Genomic DNA, 20989 nt, shown 5'->3' on the forward strand with positions numbered 1-20989 from the left:
ACTATGTCATCGGAGTGATGCAGTCAGGTCCATTTCGGAGGTATTTCCATCTCACATTATCCCGTCTTGGTTTCCCTGACGTCAACGTGTTTGCTTACACTGTGATGGGGAGCGTATCATGTGTTATGGCCTGTATTCTCGTCAGTTTAGAGCGTTCTCAGGCACCTTTGTCACAGCGACTTATTATCCATATTACACTTTACTTTTCTGGTCACTGTTGTTGTCTTTGAATAATGAAGACTGTGTAAATAAAAGAAAATTTGAATGTTTGTGTGCCATATGCAAAAATAAACTGATAATGAAGAGGTGCTGGGAAGTCATTTTAACTGACGAGAAAACAGATCCCTCTCTCTGTCGCTCACCTGGCGTCTCACTAATGGACTTTCCCTTTTCCCCGTGCTTCCCCCCGTCACACAGTTTATCTTACCTTTTTGAGGATGCGGCACCAAGCTTGAAGCTCAGAGTAAGCAGATCAAGGGCGACCCTTTGATTATTCAATTAGAGGCAGACATGAAGCGGGCACAGGAAATTCGCTGACAGACTCGCCAGAGTGCTGGCGAATTTACTTTTATAGTCAGAAACAAAATTGCCCGACTGTTCTTCTGCGACCATTTTACACTTAAAATACATCTATCACTTTCCTCCCTGGCGCGTTAAAAAGACTCATGGGCAGAGAAGCATGCCAGGCCGTTGTTAGCTTAGAAGTATCACGCAGCATAGAGGAGTGAGGTATACATGTGAAATGTAAGGCGAACCTTGTCTTTGACTGTTCATTTCATCCCTGATTCAGGTTTATTGCTCACATAATGCCACTCAGGGATGTGTTGCTGGTCACAAGCGCCTGAAATGCCTAGATTAAATAGCCACTTTCCGGTCCTTATGTTCCAGCTTGCAGGGTCTGTAGAGAACTAAATGATGATGGATCATTGGATGACTATTTACTTCACTTCCTGATGCAAAAAGTCTCTCCAGAATTGCCTGTTATAATCTGATGGAAGCAAGGATAAAATGACAACTACATCATCAGACTGAGGGGGTTAAGAGACACTTGATAGAAAAGGTAGTCGGGGGGTGGGGGGGAAAGCTAAGCCGAGCAAAATCACCTACATGGTATCGGGTTTGGAGAACATTATATTTCATTGGGTGTGATTCTGTCTGACAGAACTAGGCCACCCCCACAAGTTCAATACTAATTCGTGGTTGAATAAAATTTAGTGAGTCTTAGTTATGAGGCAGGAATACTCGTATATATGCCTGTTTGCTAGTCAGATCAGTCCTCCAGTCTGACTACATTTGGTTATTTACTGAGCTGTAAGAGGCTAATGATGTTCGTCAGGGGAGATCATACGCACTAATGAGATGACAGTGACAAAGGATTCCAACAGGTTTTTAAGTAAATCATCGTCGTCGTCGTCGTCGCCGCCGCCATCCCGCCTCTTTCCCATTTGCAAATTGGGTAAAGTAGAGTCCAGAAAGCAAGGAGAAAGGTAAAAAAATATGGTAGTGGAAGATCAAATCAACTGCATGCCTCATGAAATGGACCACACTCATTCGCCCACCATTCAAGCCTTCGAAATTCTGGCTCCACCTTATAGGTACACCTTTCCATACTTAGCTCCATAACTGTCAACCAGACAGAGTCAATCCGACAACTTTAATGTAAAAAAAAAGGGGGAGCAGGGTTGGTGCTAAACCTTGTCATGTGCTCCACCGTACAGTGTACATGCAACCAGTTCGACCCCTTGTCAGTTCCATTGTCTTGTCTGGCTCTTTACCTCTCTGTCTCACACCCTCAATTACCACAACTATCCACTTTCTTCACTAACCAATTTCCATCCACTCTCTCCATTTGACCACAACATCTAAGCACGCTCTCTGCAGTTGTGGTGTTAATGGACTTCCTTTCTCCACGTCTGTTAACAATCACATTATTTCTTATCCTATCCAATCTCCTCGTCACACATACTGTACGTTTCTCAAGGACACCATCTTTACCCCCCAAACTCTTGACTTTTCCTTCTCATGCCACAGTAGTCCCACGCCCATATGTGAACGTGATTACTATTACTTCTTCATGCAGTACTTCTGCAGCTGCCACGATTAAACCTCTGTTTAGTTCCGAGAGCTTTATAGCATCAGCCACTCTACCATCCACTTCCTTTACACACTTACCACTATTTTTTGTCATTGCACCCAGGTACTTAAACTCTCACAACGGACAACGGTTACCTACACGATACATGTACCATACTATACCTGTAGGATGACTCCTTAGAAGCAGTTACTTACTTGTGGTCGACGGCTATGCACGACCAAGTAGATGTGCTTAAAGCAACAATTTCTTACTCTTTCTCATTAGCTCAAGCTTATCTCCGCTAACCAGACAACTGACTGGGAGTAACGTTCAACAACCATCAGATTCCTTTTATACAGTACGTACTTTCAGGGCACGACGCTTACAGACATCATCCCGCACCAGTGCTCAAAGTTTATGTTCACTGTCAGCAGGTATTACAGCCTCATCTGTAAACACCAGATCTATAAGAATCCGCCTTTCACCATCCTCTGTCTCCGATTTTGTACCTGTCTCACAATCACACCTTTATAAATATACAACAGCTATGGGGACATCACACGTCCTTGTCTTAATCCAGCTGTGTTGTTGAGCCTTTCGTTTAGGCTGGATTTATTTTTTACAAAGCTCGTGCTGTAATGGAAAATATTATTTGCAATTTAAATCAATTAAAAACTGATATTTAGGCCACTTGAGTACTCATTGCAGCAACAGTCTTTTCTAGCAAGCTGAACCCCAGTGACTTAGTCATTCGGCTCACAAAAACGGGTAACATGTTATCTGTTTTGTGCCCAGTGTGATGCAGGTATTACACAACCGCCTACTCATACAAGCCTCACTACCATCAATTAACAGCTATCCCTCCTATTACACGTAAGCAGATCCTTCCATTAGCCCTCTATTTACCTTGTCGTACGCTCTTTCTATTTCGATAAGTGCCATAAATACCATACAGTCCGTTTACACTAATCACGATTACAAAACACTTCACTCTTATAACCGCAAGTTTTGTCCTTTGCATTTCTTCGCTTTGGTATTCACCCTTATTTGACTATGAAGAGTTTGGTTAATGTGGGAACGAAGGTAAACGTACTGACCTTCAGATTAGAAGCATTTATAAAAACAGACTCAGATTATGTTGGTTGTACTGTATATCAAAAAGCATTACCACAAAAATATTAAGATCAAACCTAATTAAGTAGCTTTGGCTAATATTCGTATTCTTGGGGAGTTATGTCTGACGTCACTTTTACTCTCAATTTGTCTCTAGTTTCTTATCGACCTCTACCAAGCGTCTGGATTATTTTTTAAAAGCTCGACATGACGAGTTTTCGGCGATTCTTAGTCTGCAGATATATATTACCTCATAGGATAGTAAATTTATGCATCCGGTTTGAGTGAATCATTAAGGAACTATCTGTAACTTATGTAAACTACCTAAACAAGTGGTCAGTAATTCTCTCACTTTCAGCCGTAATGCTAACGTGTGTGTGTGTGTGTGTGTGTGTGAACAATCATCATCATCATCACCATCATCATCCGGACCTCCTTTCCCACCCAACGGTAGGGTGAGTAGCAGTGTCCAGATAGCCCAATTTTGCCCAATCCAATGGGCCACGCTTCCATTCACTCATCATTCAAGCCCCCGGAATCCTGGCTCTATCGGATACGCCAACAACATTCACCATGTTCTGTAGCTTCACATAAACGTATCCAATAGAGTCAATCCGGACGCTGCCACGTTAAAAAAGGGTGCCCAAATCCCTGATCATGCACTTCTTCTCACAACATTCATCCAGCCAGCTCGACCTCTTGTCAGTTCCCTAGCCTTACCAACTTCCAAACCTCTCTTCCTCACACACTCATCCACCATATCTCTCCACGTTCTCCTTGGCCTGCCTTGCCTCCTCCCTCCATCAAATTCGCTCAGATGTACCTTTTTCACCACTCTATTGTTATCCATTCTCTCCACATGACCATACCATCTCAGTACACTCTCTTTGATTCTGGTGTCCACCGACTTCCTCACTCCACATCTTTCACGAATCACATTATTTGGTATCCTATTCACCCTCTGTACTCCACATACATTCCTCAGCAGTCCCATCTCCACTACTCTTACCCTTGACTTGTCATTTTCATGCCACACCATAGTCTCACATCCATATGTTAAAGTTGGCACTAACACTCCTTCATCTAAGCCTCATGCAGCTGCAACACTCAAGCCTCTTTTTCTTATCAAGGCGTTCATTGCACTAGCTACTTTTCTTCCTTGTGTCACTCTACTTTAAACTTCTTTTGCACATTTTCCTCTCTTTTCTATCACTGTACCCAGATTTTTGAACGCTCTCACCAATTCCAGTCTCTCTCCATTCACTGTAACATCACACTGGGAGTCACTGTCTCTCTCAGTAACCATCATTTTACTCTTTTCTTTATTTACTCTGAAGGCACGACGCTCACAGACATCAGCAAAACTCTGCACTAGCCTATCAAGTTCTTGACCAGTACTTGCAAGCAGTCCTGTATCATGAGCATACAACAAATTTGAAATATTCCATCCATCACCATTCATTACCAACGCCATCCCTCTCTTCATTACTCGTGTTTTTACTTCTCTCATCACCCCATCCATGTATATATGGAACAACCATGGGGACGTCACACAACCTGGTCGCACGCCCACACCGATCGTGAACCATTCACTTAGATGCCCATTAACCCTTACATATGCTTCGGTACCATCATAAAACTCGTGACAGCACCTAGCAGCTTAACATCTACACTGTACATGCGCAAAACTTTCCACAATCCCTCTCTGTCTACTTTGTCGTATGTTTTTTTCCAGATCCATGAATGCCACAAACACCTTATGGTCCTTCTTACAAACCTTCCCTGCTAACTGTCTCACTGCAAATATTTGATCCACACATCCTCTGCCACTCCTAAAGCCACCCTGTTCATCACTCACTAGGACTTCTGATATCTTTCTTACTTTATATAATAATTCTTCCATTTACCTTCCCTACCACATTTAGTGAACTTCCACGATAATTCTTGCACTCACTCCGCTCACCTTTATTTTTGTACAGGGGTACAATCATAGCCTTTTTCCACCCTGCAGGCACAGTTTCACTCATCCATGCCTTCTTACATATCTCCAGCATGCACTTCATTCCACTCTTTCCACTACACTTAAGCATCTCTGCATACAACTCATCAACCCCAGCTGCTTTCCCATTTTTCAGCCGCTTCACAGCACTCTTCATCTGTGCGAGTGTCACGTCTCGCTGCACTGCATTCCTTCTCTGCACACCTCCAAAACCAATCATGGTTACAGCCGCTCTGCTTTCTCTATTCCCATTCATCAGGCTTTCAAAATATTCTTTCAATCTGGTCCTGACTTCATCTCCATGGGTTAACCATCTACCACCTGCATCCTTCACACCATCACATTTCTTTCCGCATTCACTTCTACATTTCCGCACCTCTTTCAGAATAACTTCTAATTCTTAGAGTAGTTCGCATTCATTTTTATTGCTAGATCATTATTTACCTCCTTTTTCCTCTTCACTAGTCTCTTTACGTGCTTCTTGTGCTCAGTATACTCAGTTCGTATTTCAACTGAACCCCTATCCTGTAACCACTTTAGCCATTTCTTCCTTTTTTCCTCCACCACTCTCTTAACCTCCTTATCCCACCATGCCGTACCTTTCTTCTTTGTTGTTACTCTTGCCTAACCACACACCACTTTAGTATTCCTAACTAAGGAATCCCTATTTGCATTCCACAGGCTGTCCAGGTCCGGTAATCATCTGCCATTTCTTTGATCCTCAGCTTCTCAACTTTTAGTCTTTCTCCCTGACTGCTCCTCTCTCTCCTGATCCACCTCACTCCTCTCAGCTTGATTTTGCATACCAAAATCGTATGATCTGACAGACCTCCACATCGTCCTCTCGTGTGTGAACAAACAATATATAACTGATGAAAGTTCTGCTCCCTGTCATTCCTTCAGCCACAACCATTGGAGCAACCCTTCCGTTAATTAGGGAGCACTGATATATAGACTCCTCCAGCAGGTGTACCCTGTCATTTCCTCACGAGCAGTCGTAGCAGTAACAGCTCCGTTTTCTGTGATGTATCAATATGAAAGCGCATCGAAAAGAAAAAGAATCCACATGTATATTTTTACCACCAGCCGTAGAAGCAACATCCACGTTTCCTGTGGAGCATAGGTATATAGGTTTCTCAAACAGGTGTCCAGAGTTATTCCCTTATGAGCAGCCGCAACAACAACAACAAATCTGTCTCTTATAACTGCGATGACACAGACTCTTGAAACAGGTGTCCATATTCATTATATCACCAGGAGCAACATAGGTATGGTTTTTATTTGCTTATTTAGTCCTAATTAAAATTTCCGTATTCATTTTTTGTTTCCAAATTCGTGTCAAGCTTCATTCCTTCACAATAAACCACTGTGGTAACATTTTTTATAAACTATCTGTAACATATAAATTTAAGTGTCCACAGTAATTCCTTCACTTGCCCTAGTAGTGCTGGCATCTATTTTTTTAATCGACAGTAAAAATTTAATAATTTTATGCAAACAGCTGCTCACAGGATTTCCTTCAACAGCAACAGTAGCAGTAACATCCGCATTTTCAAGGAAGCTCCGATATATAAATACATTCATCAGATGTCCACGTTCATTCGCCACGATCATAAGTGGCATAAAGATCTACATTTCAAGTGGAATATCGGTACATAACCTCCTCAAATAGGTGTTCAGACCTCTTCACTCACGAGCAGCCGGAGCAGCAACATAGTATTTTCTATAAAAGATCGAGGATGTAAACTCTTCAAACAGGTGTCCACAAGCACTACATCACTAAGAGGCACGGAGGTAAGATCTTTGTTCATCTGTTTGTGTGTATTAAAGTTACAGTATACAAAAGTCCCAAATATGTCAAGACTCATTCTCTCATGGACAGCAGCAGTTGGAGTAACATCGCCGTTTTCTGCGAGGTATCAGCATAAAAGTTCGTCAGACAATTACCTACCACAATTTTCCCTTGGCCACCTCTAGCAGCAGCATCTCCGTTTCATGTGGAGTGTTGGTATATAAGCTTCTCAAACAGGTATCCACAGTCATGCCCTCACAGGCAGCCTCAGTAGCAATATCTCCGTTTCCTATTAAGTGCAACGACGTAAAATGTCTAAACAAGTGTTCATATCATTCCATCGCTAAGAGCACAAAGAACCACACGGGTAAGATGTTCATTTACTTGGCTGTTTTCTATTTTGTTTAAAGTTACACTTTTTAACATTAATACAAGATACCACCGTAGTACCCTTTTTATGGAATATCTGTAACTTATATAAACATAAGTGCCCATAGTAATTCTCTCACTGACACTAGTGATGCTAACATTTTTTTTTTTAATTAACAATAATCTGAGTTGTAAAAATACACAACTTCGGTATTGATGTTAGAGTACTGTTACATTTACAATTTTTTTCTCGTCAGAGCAAAAGTATCATGAGGCGAATGTGCTCAGATTAAAGCACAAGAGTATCTATACTCGATTTTTTTCCAGCTGATGATCCGCTTCCTTGAATGTGGTACCTGCACACTCCTGTCGCGTGATTGGTTGGTTTCAGTTTCATACCTGAAGTATCATATTTACGAAAAACAGTTGTACCTAATATTCCAATTCTCATAAATGCTGTTTTGCATTGTCATTGTACTTTACAGACATGAAACGATTATGTATCTGTGCTTCATCCAAACTGACAACGAATTTGAGGTGGTTGAATTTGAACTGAAATATTTATTGTAAAAGGTACAGAGTTGTTGCATCTCCCTATATATATATATATATATATATATATATATATATATATATATATATATATATATATATATTTAATAAACACGATTGGCTGGGTAAGTGCAAATAAAAGGTATCTTAATACTTAGGCATTTGTTCCATTAGACAATAGTACCATTCTAAGAAAATTAGCAGTTTTGTCGGTGGTAAAGTGGTGGAAGTGGGAAGGCGAATGGAACAGTCGCTAAAGAGGAGGGGAGGGGGGGACACGAGAGACGGCCAGGCGGGAAAAACAAGTTGTCTCGTCTCGCAAGATGTCATAATTTATGATGGATCACACCTACTCCATTGCTTCGATACCCTAGCCCATATCATCCGTGTATATATATATATATATATATATATATATATATATATATATATATATATATATATATATATATATATATATATATATATATACTTATTTAATAGAGATGCAACAACTCGGTGCCTTTTACAGCAATAAATATTTCAAATCAAATTCAACTTCCTCAAATTCACTGTCCGTTTGGGTGATGCACAAATATATACCCGTTTCATGTCTGTATGTACAGTACAATGACAATGCAAAACAGCATTTACGAGAATTGGATTTTTTTTTTTTTTAATTCGAGGAAGAAGGAACCAAAGGCCGAGCCCGCAAAACGTTCCATCCAAGAAAAAAAGAAAAAAAATACAAAAGAGACTGAAATTCAAGATCCATTCATTTCGAGATGCCTGGACACACTGCTTTTGAAAGACTGAAGATCATAGAAAGGTAGGAACTACAGACAGAGGGAGACAGTTCCAGAGTTGACTTGTTGCATAAATGAAGGACTGGGAGTAATGGTTAACTCTTGCATTAGAGAATTGGACAGAAAAGGGATGGGAGTTTGTTGCTAGACGGGTGCCACGCACCCGTCGTAGAGGTGGAGGGATGCAAGCAGACAGTTCAGAGGAGCAGTGACTCTGAAGTAGCGACAGAAAAGAGATAAAGAAGCAACAGTACGACAAAGAGACAGAGGTTGAAGGGAGCCAGTAAGAGGAGGAGAGTTGATGAAACAAATAGCCTTTGACTCCACCCTATTGAGAAGAGCTGAATGTGGGGAGCCCCCCCACACATGAGAGTTGTACTCTAAACAGGGGCAAATAAAACCCGTGTATAAAGTCAACAACTATGCAGGGGTAAAGAAGGAACTGAGTCGGCTTAGCACACCTGATCTCTCGGAAGCAGATTTTACAAGAGATGCAATATGATCTTTCCAAGATAAGTCCCGTGTGAATGAAACCCCTAGCATGTTCAAGGATGATGCAGGATTAAGCTGGATATTATTAAACATTAGTGGGTACTCCTGTGGAAGATTTTGACGGGTTGATAGGTGAAAAAACTGAGTCTTTGATCCATTAAAAACACCATTTTTTTTTTTTTTTACCCTAATCAGAGATACGAGCCAAGTCAGACATTAGGTGTGCCATAGCCTCATCCCTTGTCTTTTGAAGTAACTGCTGATATGGACGTTGCGGAAACCAATCGGAAAGGTGAAGTGTGGAATCATCAGCGTACGACTGGAAGCTAGTAGATCATTGATGAGTAAAAGGAAGAGAGTTGGTGATAGGACAGAGCCCTGAGGAACACCACTGTTGATAGATCTAGAAGAACGATGGCCGTCTACAACAGCAGCTACAGAGCGACCAGAGAGGAAGCTATAGATGAAGGCACATATAGGATAGAAACCATAAGAGGTCAGTTTGGAAATTAAAGATTTATGCCAGACTCGATCGAAAGCCTTTGAGATGTCAAATGCAATGGCAAAGCTTTCGCCAAAGTCTCGAAAGGAGGATGACCAGGAGTTTGAAATGTAGGTGAGAAGATCGCCAGTGGAGCGTCCCTGACGGAACCCATACTGACGATCAGAAAGAAGGTTGTGATAGGAAAGATGCTTTAAAATTTTTATGTTAAGAATAGACTCGAAAACATTTGAGACACAGGATGCTAAAACAATTGGACGATAGTTAGAGGGTTGGGAATGGTCAATTGTATTAGGTACAATTTTTTTTTTCTTGTAAATATGATACTTCAGGTATGAAATTAATACCAACCAATCAGGTGGCAGGAGTGCGCAGGTGCCACATTCACGAAAGTGGATCATCAGCTGGAAAAAAAAAATCGAGTATAGATCATAAAGTACTCATGTATTCAAAGTAAAATGGAACCACAAACTTCTCAGCCAACCTCAAGCTATAAACGAAAAAGTATTTGTTGTCAGAAATTTGACACTTTCAGAAGTGAGGAACATTGTGTAGAGGCTGAAAAGTATGAGGCATCAGATGTTGATGGGGCTTATGTAGATTGTAGAGATTATTGTGGGTATAAAAGAGTATCGAATTATTAGCTGAAATTATGTAAGAAATGTTGGGTGATTGCTACTGTATTACTAGAGCGGATGAAGACTGTGATTAGGCATGTACAGAAACAGAGATGATCGAAATAAGTGGAAAAAAAAAATCTCATTATACGGTTGCAGAGTGTTTTACAAAAGGTACTTGGAAGAATAATGCAAGAGAAAGTAAGAAAAGCACTGGAATACCTAATGAGTTACGAAAAAGGTGGCTTTAGGAATGGTAGGGGATATGCAGAACATGAATCTGAAATGAAACACACAGTGGAGACAACTTATGAAAAAAACTGTCAGGTATTTATGGCACTCACGGACCATATGAATGTTGCCAAGAGTTTTAATGATGGTCATGAAACTTGTGCTGTGGTAGGTGGGGGATTAAGTGAGTGGTTATAGTTCAGTGCTGGAGTGAGACAAGAAGTGTGATGTCAACATGGCTATTCAGTATACTGGCGTGTGTGTGTGTGTGTGTGTGTGTGTGTGTGTGAGAGAGAGAGAGAGAGAGAGAGAGAGAGAGAAAAGGGTACTGAGAAACAAGCTATGCAGACAGACAGACAGACAGACAGAGCAAGAGGTACTGAGTTGTAAGAATAAGTTATGGAGAAAGACACACACACACACACACACACACACACACACACACACACACACACACACACACACACACACACACAGAGCAAGGCGTACTGAGAAGTAAGAATAAGTTATGGAGAGAGAGAGAGAGAGAGAGAGAGAGAGAGAGAGAGAGAGAGAGAGGAAATGGTAAAGAATGATAGATGATGGAATAGCTCGACAAATCTGATGTATGCAAATGAGTGTTGCTTGCTGATACTAAACGCAAGGTTTCCGGGACTGTTGCAGATGTGTTGAAGTTTGTGAGTGTCGTTCTTTTGAAATAACTATTGATAAGAGAAAACTGACTGCTGTTAAGTCGCTAATTCCCAGTGTGATGTGATGAGTGGAGGGCGACTTGAATTGACAAGGGAGTTTACTTTTATCTTGGTCTCTGTCTATCTATATACCTAGGCTGCTTCCCCCAAGAAAAGGGAGGTAGCCGAGACAGGACGACACACTCCCCATTTACTCATCCATTCAAACACAGTCATTCACATCTTAGCCCCAAAGGGGAGAACGGACAGATTCTCACCGCACCATACTGCACAAGGGTCAACTGTGCAATGCAATCAGTGACATCCGCAGCAGGGCCTGACAGCAGAGCTGGTTTACCCCTGCCACACCATAACAGACTCATCCCCTTACCCGCGCCTGACCTGAAATAGCTGATCAGACCAAATGCGGGAGAATATCCCCTCAGGGCTGCGTCATCACTTATTCATTCACAATTTCTCTCCATTTAAGTCTGTCACGCACAGCCACTCTTCCTTGCTCAACAGACATTCCTCTCGCATCCAGCGCTCTCTTCACACTGTCCATCCATCCTATTCGTGGTCTTCCTCTCAGCCTTACACCTCTCACATCAGATCTAGTTATCTTTTTCACCAATCGCTCTTATCCATTCTCTCCATATGCCCAAACCATCGCAACACCCTCTGAAAACTCTACCAGCCATCTCCCGAACAACTCCAGTTCTCCTTCGCACTTCATCATTCCACACTCGATCCATACGCGACACTCCACACATACTCCTCAGACACCTCATCTCCATTACATTCACACTTTTCCTCTCTGCTACTCCCATATTCCATGTTTCAGCCCCATATAATGCAGTCGGTACCACAACACCCTCATACAGCCTTCTCTTTACATCCATTCTAAGCAAACGACATTTAAACACTTTTTTCATTCCTCCCAGCACATTTCCTACTTCATTTATTCTAAACTTCATTTCTGCATCTATTCTTCCATCTACAGCAACATGTGACCCTAGATATTTAAAACACTCTACCTCCTCAAGCAACTCGCCATTCAAAACTATATTCATCCCCCTACCATCTACCAACCTCGTACACTTGATCACTTTACGCTTTTTCTCATTTACTTTCAATTTCCTCCTTACACACACCCTTCCTTGGCGCAATAATAAAAAAGAGTTGTAAATGAGCAAAGAATGTAGAAAGTAGAATAGCACAAGAAAGGCAGCGGCCGGTGCTTTGGGGGCCTTGATACGACTAAACAGGGGTCAGACCATGAAGGTGCAAGAAGATTGCATACAGGTGTTTTAGTTTCCACATAAAGACATGGATGTGAGATTTTATTATGGCAAAACAAAAAATGATGAGTAAGAACAGTGGAAATCGGGTTACTGGGGGAACATAACGTATGTGAAGTGGGCAAGTTACAGTGTACAAGATGTGATTAGTGTGTTACAGGGAGTTGAGAAGTATCTTGACAGTAGAGCTGGCAAGAGAGTGCTCAGATAGTACGGCAGGCTGAGGAAAAGATTTAAGTAGAGTTATGAAACGGGTATCTGTGATTGAGTCTGAAGACGGGAGGAGGCGTGGTAAGCCAGGAAAGTGGTGGATCGATTTGGTAAAATACGAGTAGTATGTGAGAAAGCAAGGGTGGAGTCCAGGGATGGCCCTATCGGGGGGTAGTGGGTGGGGGGTCACCTCCCAGTGTTTTTCTCTGAGTTGGTCAAAAACTTACTGAGTTGGTCAAAAATGGAGAGTAGGGACTTTTTTTTTTTTTATTATTATTTTTTACCTAAATGGAGAGGTCTCTGAGAGGACAAAATATTTTTTTACATGTTTTTCTTGATATATATATATATATATATATATATATATATATATACTTAGAGGACAAAATTCAAAATATTCCAGATTCCCTCCTGTCAGGAGAATAGTTCGTTCTGTCGTTCGTTTTTGAAGGCTCCATAATGCTTCCATGCGTCGGCCTTGGTCACCTAATGGCGGATCTTCATTTTGCTCGATTTCTGGCAGCTACCCTATTTAGTCCCTTATCCCTGAGGTCACACTCAATGACCTCGTCCCAGGTCTTTTTCGGTGTATACCTCTCGCAAGCCTACCCCTGACATTAATACTACTCACTTTCTTGCACCAAATGATCGTATCCTCTCCATATGCTCAAACCATCTCAATCCGCCTGTCCTCATCACAGCACCAACTCTTCCATTGTAAACCTAGCCCCCCCCCCCAGGCCTCGCAGTGACGTACCGCACATCTACCTAATCAATATCATTTCTGTTCGTTTGAGCCTGCGAATATCCTCTTCCTTAACTTTCCAGGTCTCACTACCATACAACATTACACTCCTAACACATGCTGCATACAAAGATCTCTGAGTATGGAGGGAAAGCCCTCTCAGTGTTAGGAGAAGCAACAGCTCCCTAAATTTCTTGCAACCACTCCTCACTCTAGCCCCACCTCCAGCACATAACATGTCTCCCAAATAACAAAACTCTTCCACACACTCAAGATGCACTAGCGAAAGCTTTGCCATTGAACTTGACATCTCAATGGCATTCGATCGAGTCTGGCATAAATCTTTAATTTCCAAATTGCCCTCTTACGGTTTCTATCCTTCCATCTGTGCCTTCATCTATAGCTTCCTTTCTGGTCATTCTATAGCCGCTGTTGTAGACGGCCATCGTTCTCCTAGATTTATCAACAGTGGTGTTCCTCATGGCTCTGTCCTATCACCAACTCTCTTCCTTTTATTCATCAATGACCTTCTAAGCTGTCCATCTAACCCTATCCACTCATACGCTGATGACACCACCCTTCACCTTTCCATTCGGTTCCCGCAACGCCCATCTCTGCAGTTTCTTCAACAAACAAGGGATGAGGATATGGCACACCTAATGTCTGACTTGGCTCGTATCTCTGACTGGGGTAAAAATAAGCTGGTTGTTTGTAATCCATCAAAGACTCAGTTTTTACACCTATCAACCAGACAAAATCCTCCACAGGTATACCCACTAGTGTTTTTTTTTTTTATGTGAGGAAGAAGGAACCAAAGGCAATGAACCCACAAAACTGCTCCTTCCAAGAGAAAAACAAAATAGAAGAGAGAGCCAAATTCAAGATCCGATCATTTCGAGATGCCTTGACACACTGCGTTTGAAAGACTGGAGATCGTAGGAAGCAGGAAATACAGACAGAGGGAGACAGTTCCAGAGTTGACCTGTTACATGAATGAAAGATGGGAGTAACGGTTAACTCTTGCATTAGAGAGTTGGACAGAAAAGGGGAGAGAGTTTGCTGCTTGACGGGTGCTACGCGCCTGTCGTAAAAGTGGAGGAATGCATGCAGACAGTTCAAAGGAACAGTGACCATTGAAGTAGCGACAGAAAAGAGATAAAGATGCAACATTGCGGCGAAGAGACAGAGGTTGAAGGGAGTCAGTAAGAGGGGGAGAGTTAATGAGATGAAAAGCCTTTGACTCCACCCTATTGAGAAGAGCTGTATGTGGGGAGCCTCCCCACACATGAGAGTTGTACTCCACACAGGGGTGGATAAAACCCCTGTGTAGAGTCAACAATTGTGCAGGGGCAAAGAAGGAACGGAGTCGGCTTAGCACACCCAATCGCTTGGAAACAGATTTTACAAGAGATGTAACATGATCTTTCCAAGACAAGTTCCGAGCAAATGAAACCCCAAGCATGTTCAACGATGATGCAGGATTAAGTTGAGTATTATTAAACATAAATGGGTATACCTGTGGAAGATTTTGTCGGGTTGATAGGTGCAAAAACTGAGTCTTTGATGCAATAAAAACAACCAGATTATTTTTACCCCAGTCAGAGATGCGAGCCAAGTCAGACATTAGGTGTGCCATAGCCTCATCCCTTGCCTGTTGAAGTAACTGCTGAGATGGACGTTGTGGGAATCGAATGGAAAGGTGAAGGGTGGAGTCATCAGCGTATGAGTGGATAGGGTTAGATGTACAGCGCAGAAGGTCATTGATGAATAAAAGGAAGAGAATTGGTGATAGGACAGAGCTTAATCCTGCATCATCCTTGAACGTGCTTGGGGTTTCATTTACTCGGGAATTATCTTGGAAAGATCACATTACATCTCTTGTAAAATCTGCTTCCAAGAGATTAGGTGTGTTCCTTCTTTACCCCTGCACAATTGTTGACTCTATACACGGATTTTATCCGCCCCTGTGTGGAGTACAACTCCAGGTGTGGCGAGGTTCCCCACATACAGCTCATCTCAATAGGTTGGAGTCAAAGGCTTATCGTCTCATTAACTCTCCTCCTATTACTGACTGCCTTCAACCTGTGTCTCTTCACCGCACTGTTGCATCTTTTGTCTCTTTTCTATCGCTACTTCAATGGTCACTGCTCCTCTGAACTGTCTGCTTGCATTCCTCCACCTTTACGACGGGCATGTAGCACCCGTCTGGCAGCAAATTCTCACCCCTTTGCTGTCCAACTCTCTAATGCAAGAGTTAACCGTTACTCCCAGTCCTTCATTTAGGCAACAGGTCAACTCTGGAACTGTCTCCCTCTGTCTGTATTTCCTGCTTCCTATGATCTCCGGTCTTTCAAACGCAGTGTGTCCAGGCATCGCGAAATGATCGGATCTTGAATTTGGTTCTCTCTTGTATTTCGTTTTTCACTTGAAAGGAACAGTTATTGCGGGCTCGTGGCCTTTGGTTCCTTCATCCTCGCATTAAAAAAAAAAAAAATCCTATCACGTCCTTACAATCTCCACCTGCTCTCCCCGACACACCGCACACATGAAAACAGCATTATCTCGCAGTCTACCTCTGATACTACTACACCTCTTATGCACCCACTTATCACAGACGCTGTACAAGATGGAATTACTTCCCACGCCCTTGTGGTACAGGGCCTCTCTCCCTCTTCTTTTGACAGCACCACCACCATCACTTTTGACAGCCCTAGATACCATCACTTTTCTTTTATCTGCATTTATTCTTCAGCTCTTGTGCCCCATACCATCTCTCCTCTTCCTAAGTCAAGTCTTTCCTCCACCTCCCTTTCATTTTCTCCAATCAACACCAGATCATCAACACACAACATCTCCCATCGGAGTCCATTAAGTCATGTCAGAGGGCTTTAAGTACCATGATAAACAACAAGGGGCTCAAAACTGACCCATGGTGCATACCAACATTCACGGAAAACTGATCACTTAGACCTCCATTCACCCTTACCTGGGTGCGAGCACCCACCTACATGGCCATAACCACCCCAACCAGCCACTCCTCGATCTCAAGCTTTCTCATTGCCCACTTCACCACCTCTTTAGGGACTCTGTCAAAGGCCTTCTCCAAACCAACAAAAACAAAGTGCAGTTCCCTTTTCTTTCCTATGTGTTTTTCCTGGAGCTGTCGAACAATGAATATGGCATCAGTGATCCCTTTGTCTGGCATAAATCCAAACTGCATCTCATCAGTAAAAGATCATACCTTCTAGAACTCTCTCCAATACCTTCTTTATCAGGTCTAAAAGCTTTATGTCTCTATAATTTTCTCTTTCCAGGGCATCACCCTTTCCCTTGTACACTTTTACTGTACAATTACACTTTTCAGCCAATCATCTCAGACAACACACTCATATACAGTCGTATTTATCAGATCAATAACCAACCCCACTCCTATATCTCAAGAGGCTTTCAGCATTTCAGCAGTCAACCCAGACACATCTGCTGCCTTCCCCACCTGCATTCTGATTACTGCCCCGCTCACTGTAGCAGTGCCAATCAAAGGCCAGGGGTCAAACACTGGATCTGCTGGCTCCAAACCCTCCCTGTCCCAAACTCCTCATTCAACAACAGGCTGCAATGCTCTCTCCATGCTTTTTTAATATCCCCACTGTTCGCCACTACCCTTCCTTCATCATTCTTCAAACACTGCTCATCCATGATATCCCTGTTCTCCCTCTTCTGATTTGCCACCGTTAGTATCATATTCTTCCCTTCCACACGATTTAGGTTCTCAAGTAAAAGCCTCTGTGACTCAGACTTCATCCTGTAAGCCTCTTTTCTAGTGCTGTGTTTGGCAGCCAAGTATTCCTCTTTGTTATCACCCTTCGTCCATTGCCGGAAAAGCCTTCGTTTCTCCTTCACTGCAGTTTCTAGACTTTCATCCCACCACCAGGTTACTTTATATCTTGGTTGGTCTCTTGTCCATCCACAAACTAAATATGGAACTCTTAAGAGGTTGCTCATGAGGTCTCTGTTCTGCTCATTAACACTTCTGTCAACGTCTCCCTGTTCAGCCACCACTCTCTTCATCTTACTATAGAAGGCATCCCTTACTACTCGGTTTTTCAATTTCCATATTTTCCTCCTAGGTGTATAGGTCCTCTTTTTCAACACCCACTAATTGAGCACCACGTTACATTCCAATAACTTGTGTTGCTGCATACATTCCTTGCTTCCCTTAACTTTAACATCCCTCACTAACCTCCCATTAGCCCTCCTTACGAGGAAATAGTCAGTCTAGCTGCTATATTCCCCTGACTCATATGTAATCAACCTACTCTTTCTCTTCCTAAAATGTGTGTTGCATACTCATACTCATTGCCTCTCCAAAGTCAAGTATCCTTTCCCCTTCCTCATTTCTTGTACCATATACACATTCCCCACGTATTCATTCATATCTTTGAGCTGCTTCAACTGCATGACCATTTAAGTCCCCTCCCAAAACTACAATCACATCATCCCCCATACCACTTACTACACGTATTAACCCACTAGTGGCCAGAGTTCCTGTAAGAGGGAGTTTGCTGGATGGGTACTAAGCGTACCGCTCTCCACCTACCGACTCAGTCGCGAAGCTCATAGGCTCCTACCCCGAGGTTCCTGTCTTTAATGAATTTTGAAAATCCCCAGTTCAGTCCAAGCCTGCCTGTGGAGCATTAGTCAATATAAAAACAACCATTTTCCTACTGAACAAAGTTTTCATTAGTATTAGCCCATCACTTATTCTCACAGCATTCATGACATATTCCACTCATTTCTCCCCAACCAACACACCCACACAACCATGTCCATCTGTCCTACCCTGCTAAAACAACTTATAATAACAAACCCTCCCAGCAATCTTCCTGACTGATCCACCCATATATCGGACTTCTTGCACACATCCCACATCCACCCACCTCCTACTCAATGCCTCAAACACTTCCCCCACTCTGCCCCTCAAACTTCCCACATTTCACGAAACCACTCTGATCCCCCTGGGTGATTTAGTGTCATCAGGCCTGCTTTGATTTCATTCTTTAACTTGGTCATAATGAGTAAAATAATAAAGGGGAGAGACATGACACAGGCTCCACTCACTGCATAGTCCCAGGTCCAGGCAATGGATCTGGGACCCTTAGCCCACCTGCCTTGACCTGTGGCTATGATTGTGGCCTTGGGCACCCTGCTAGGACAGCTACAGGGACACTCTCCAAGTGCGCCTTGGCATTGTAACTAACCCACCAGCATACACGTATTCATAGGGCAGCCTCCTGGGGTGCTATCCCAGGTTTGGGCCGCTCTCTATTGGGCGGAAGTGGCAGCCTGGGAACCTCAAAGCCCTGTATCCTCCAGCACAGGTTCGAGCCCCATCTCACCCCTGGCCCCACGATCTATGCCGGTGGAGCCCTCGCCATGCCTCCCCTCAAAAGGTTCGCCACTGGGCAGCAGGGGCAAAGTTTTCTAGCCGCATGCCCTTGGTGGCATCAACCCTTGTGATGTACTGGGGTACGTCGTGTGATATGTAATGCACATGTGGTGTAGTGTATGAGAGAGTTGGAGGAAGTCTTTGGGAGAGTATGCTGATCTACTCTCCATGTTAGTGTCACACTGAAAAGGTCAGCAAAGGGGGATGGTTAGACAACTAGTGGAACACGAGCTCCAGCACTCCCTATCACCAGCATTACCCATTCCCCTCAGGAGTACCACCCCAATCAGCTGGTGCTACATCCTCCTCCCTCAAGCCAGAATCAAGTACCATATTAATCAAGGTGCCTTGACCTGGACCCCCATCACCCACAGAACAGTGGTAAAGGGGGGGGGGGGGAGTGTCGGGGCAAATTCGTATGCACTCTTGCTACTGGTCTGGTCAGAGTTGGTCAAACATTCACACAGTTGGTCAAAAAAAAAAGAAAGGCTGTTTTTCCAACAAATGGAGTAGGTTACATTGTGAAGTCCAATGAATGTTCACCATTAAAGCATCCTGATGGTGTTGAGGTGAGTGAATTGACATAAATGACTGAAGTGTTAGACAAAGCTTGTCTTATAGGTAATTTGAATCACTTCTGTTTACAAAAAAAAAGCGCCGATTGTCATGCCTGTGAGGTAGAATCACGATTCCAAGAGCATGAATGGCAAACGAATATTGGCATGGCCCATTTCACTGAAGATGCCAATTAGTTCTCCTTCTAAATTATTCTTTATTTTTCTTGATCTTAGTACCCCACCTCTCCCTACCCTTAGAGAGAGAAATGGAATGATGTTGAAGACATGTGATGGTGATGATACAGTGGGATGAAAGCGTGGCAACTGGTATGAAAAAATAATGCACATTTCGTTCAAAGATAAAGAGCCAATTGTGATTAGTCATCATCCATGTCTGCATTGTTCTGTGCTCTGTCAGTGACCAGTGGCCATAGAGTGAAACACCAGAACTTATTGACCAGCTTCATGCTGCCCTTTTTGTTGGTCGCATTTTCTTTCTGTCTTTCTTTCTTTCTTGTATTCTCTCTTTTCTTGTGTAGGTGGGGCAGTCATTTCTACCCTTCAGAATTAACCGATTCTGATTAAACCTGGAAACAATGACCAGCCTATGACCTAGTTGTGTCTGCAAGGTTTTGGTTGATAGGCAACTACTCGTTTAGCAATGGCTGAAAACCGCTTTTTTCGTATTTTGCATGTTTGAGTTGTTGAAAGCAATGACTTCTTTAGGAATAATCTTGAGGTCATTCCCTATCCAAAGTGTCCCATCCTTTTTTCTTCTCTCTCCTCTAGTTTTCGAGTGGCAGCCCAGCAAAGATTGGCCTCAGCATCCCTAGCAACCAATACCAGTTTTCAAAAATGGCCCCCCCTAATTCCCCAACAGCTCGATGGAACTGAATGAAAGTTTGCATGCCTATAGACATTGACTAGTACTACAGCTCTCTACTGTACACCAATGTGCTCCATTGGGCAGGTCAGGGGTCACAGGTCATCAATTGCTAAAACAGTGAAAATAGCTAAAACCATGACTATGCTCGCGTGAAATGCTAAGGCTCCAAAGATTAAGAAGCGAGGGCCATGATTCTTCGGTGGAATGTTACATACAAAATTGACTTTTTGTGTCGAAACCCACTTCCAGGTGTTGGCAGCGCCACCTAGAAGTCGTATCTCTGGTGGTCCATTCCACGAATTTCAAGTTCCCTAGCTGCACAATGGTTCGATGGAATCGAATGAAACTTTGCATACTTACAGATGTTAATGAGTACCACAAGTGTGCTTTGTACATGCATGACCTATATGTGCCAGGTCAGGGGTCAAAGGTCATCAAGTGCAGAAAAAATGAAAAGGGCTAAAATTACGACCTTCTGTGTGTGAAATGCTAAGACTCCAAAGATTATTAAGCCTGGGCCATGATTCTTGGGTGGAATGTTGCACTGGAGTACCTCCATATAGAAATTACTTTTAGTGTCGAAACTCCTTTCCCGTCGCTTACAAAGGTTTGTCCGTTTAGAGCTTGCCATCGTCGCCTATCGGCTA

Source organism: Coenobita brevimanus, chromosome 59 (genome assembly GCF_032717465.1).
Source record: "Coenobita brevimanus isolate Jiangsu-jjx chromosome 59, ASM3271746v2, whole genome shotgun sequence".
Taxonomy (NCBI): domain Eukaryota; kingdom Metazoa; phylum Arthropoda; class Malacostraca; order Decapoda; family Coenobitidae; genus Coenobita; species Coenobita brevimanus.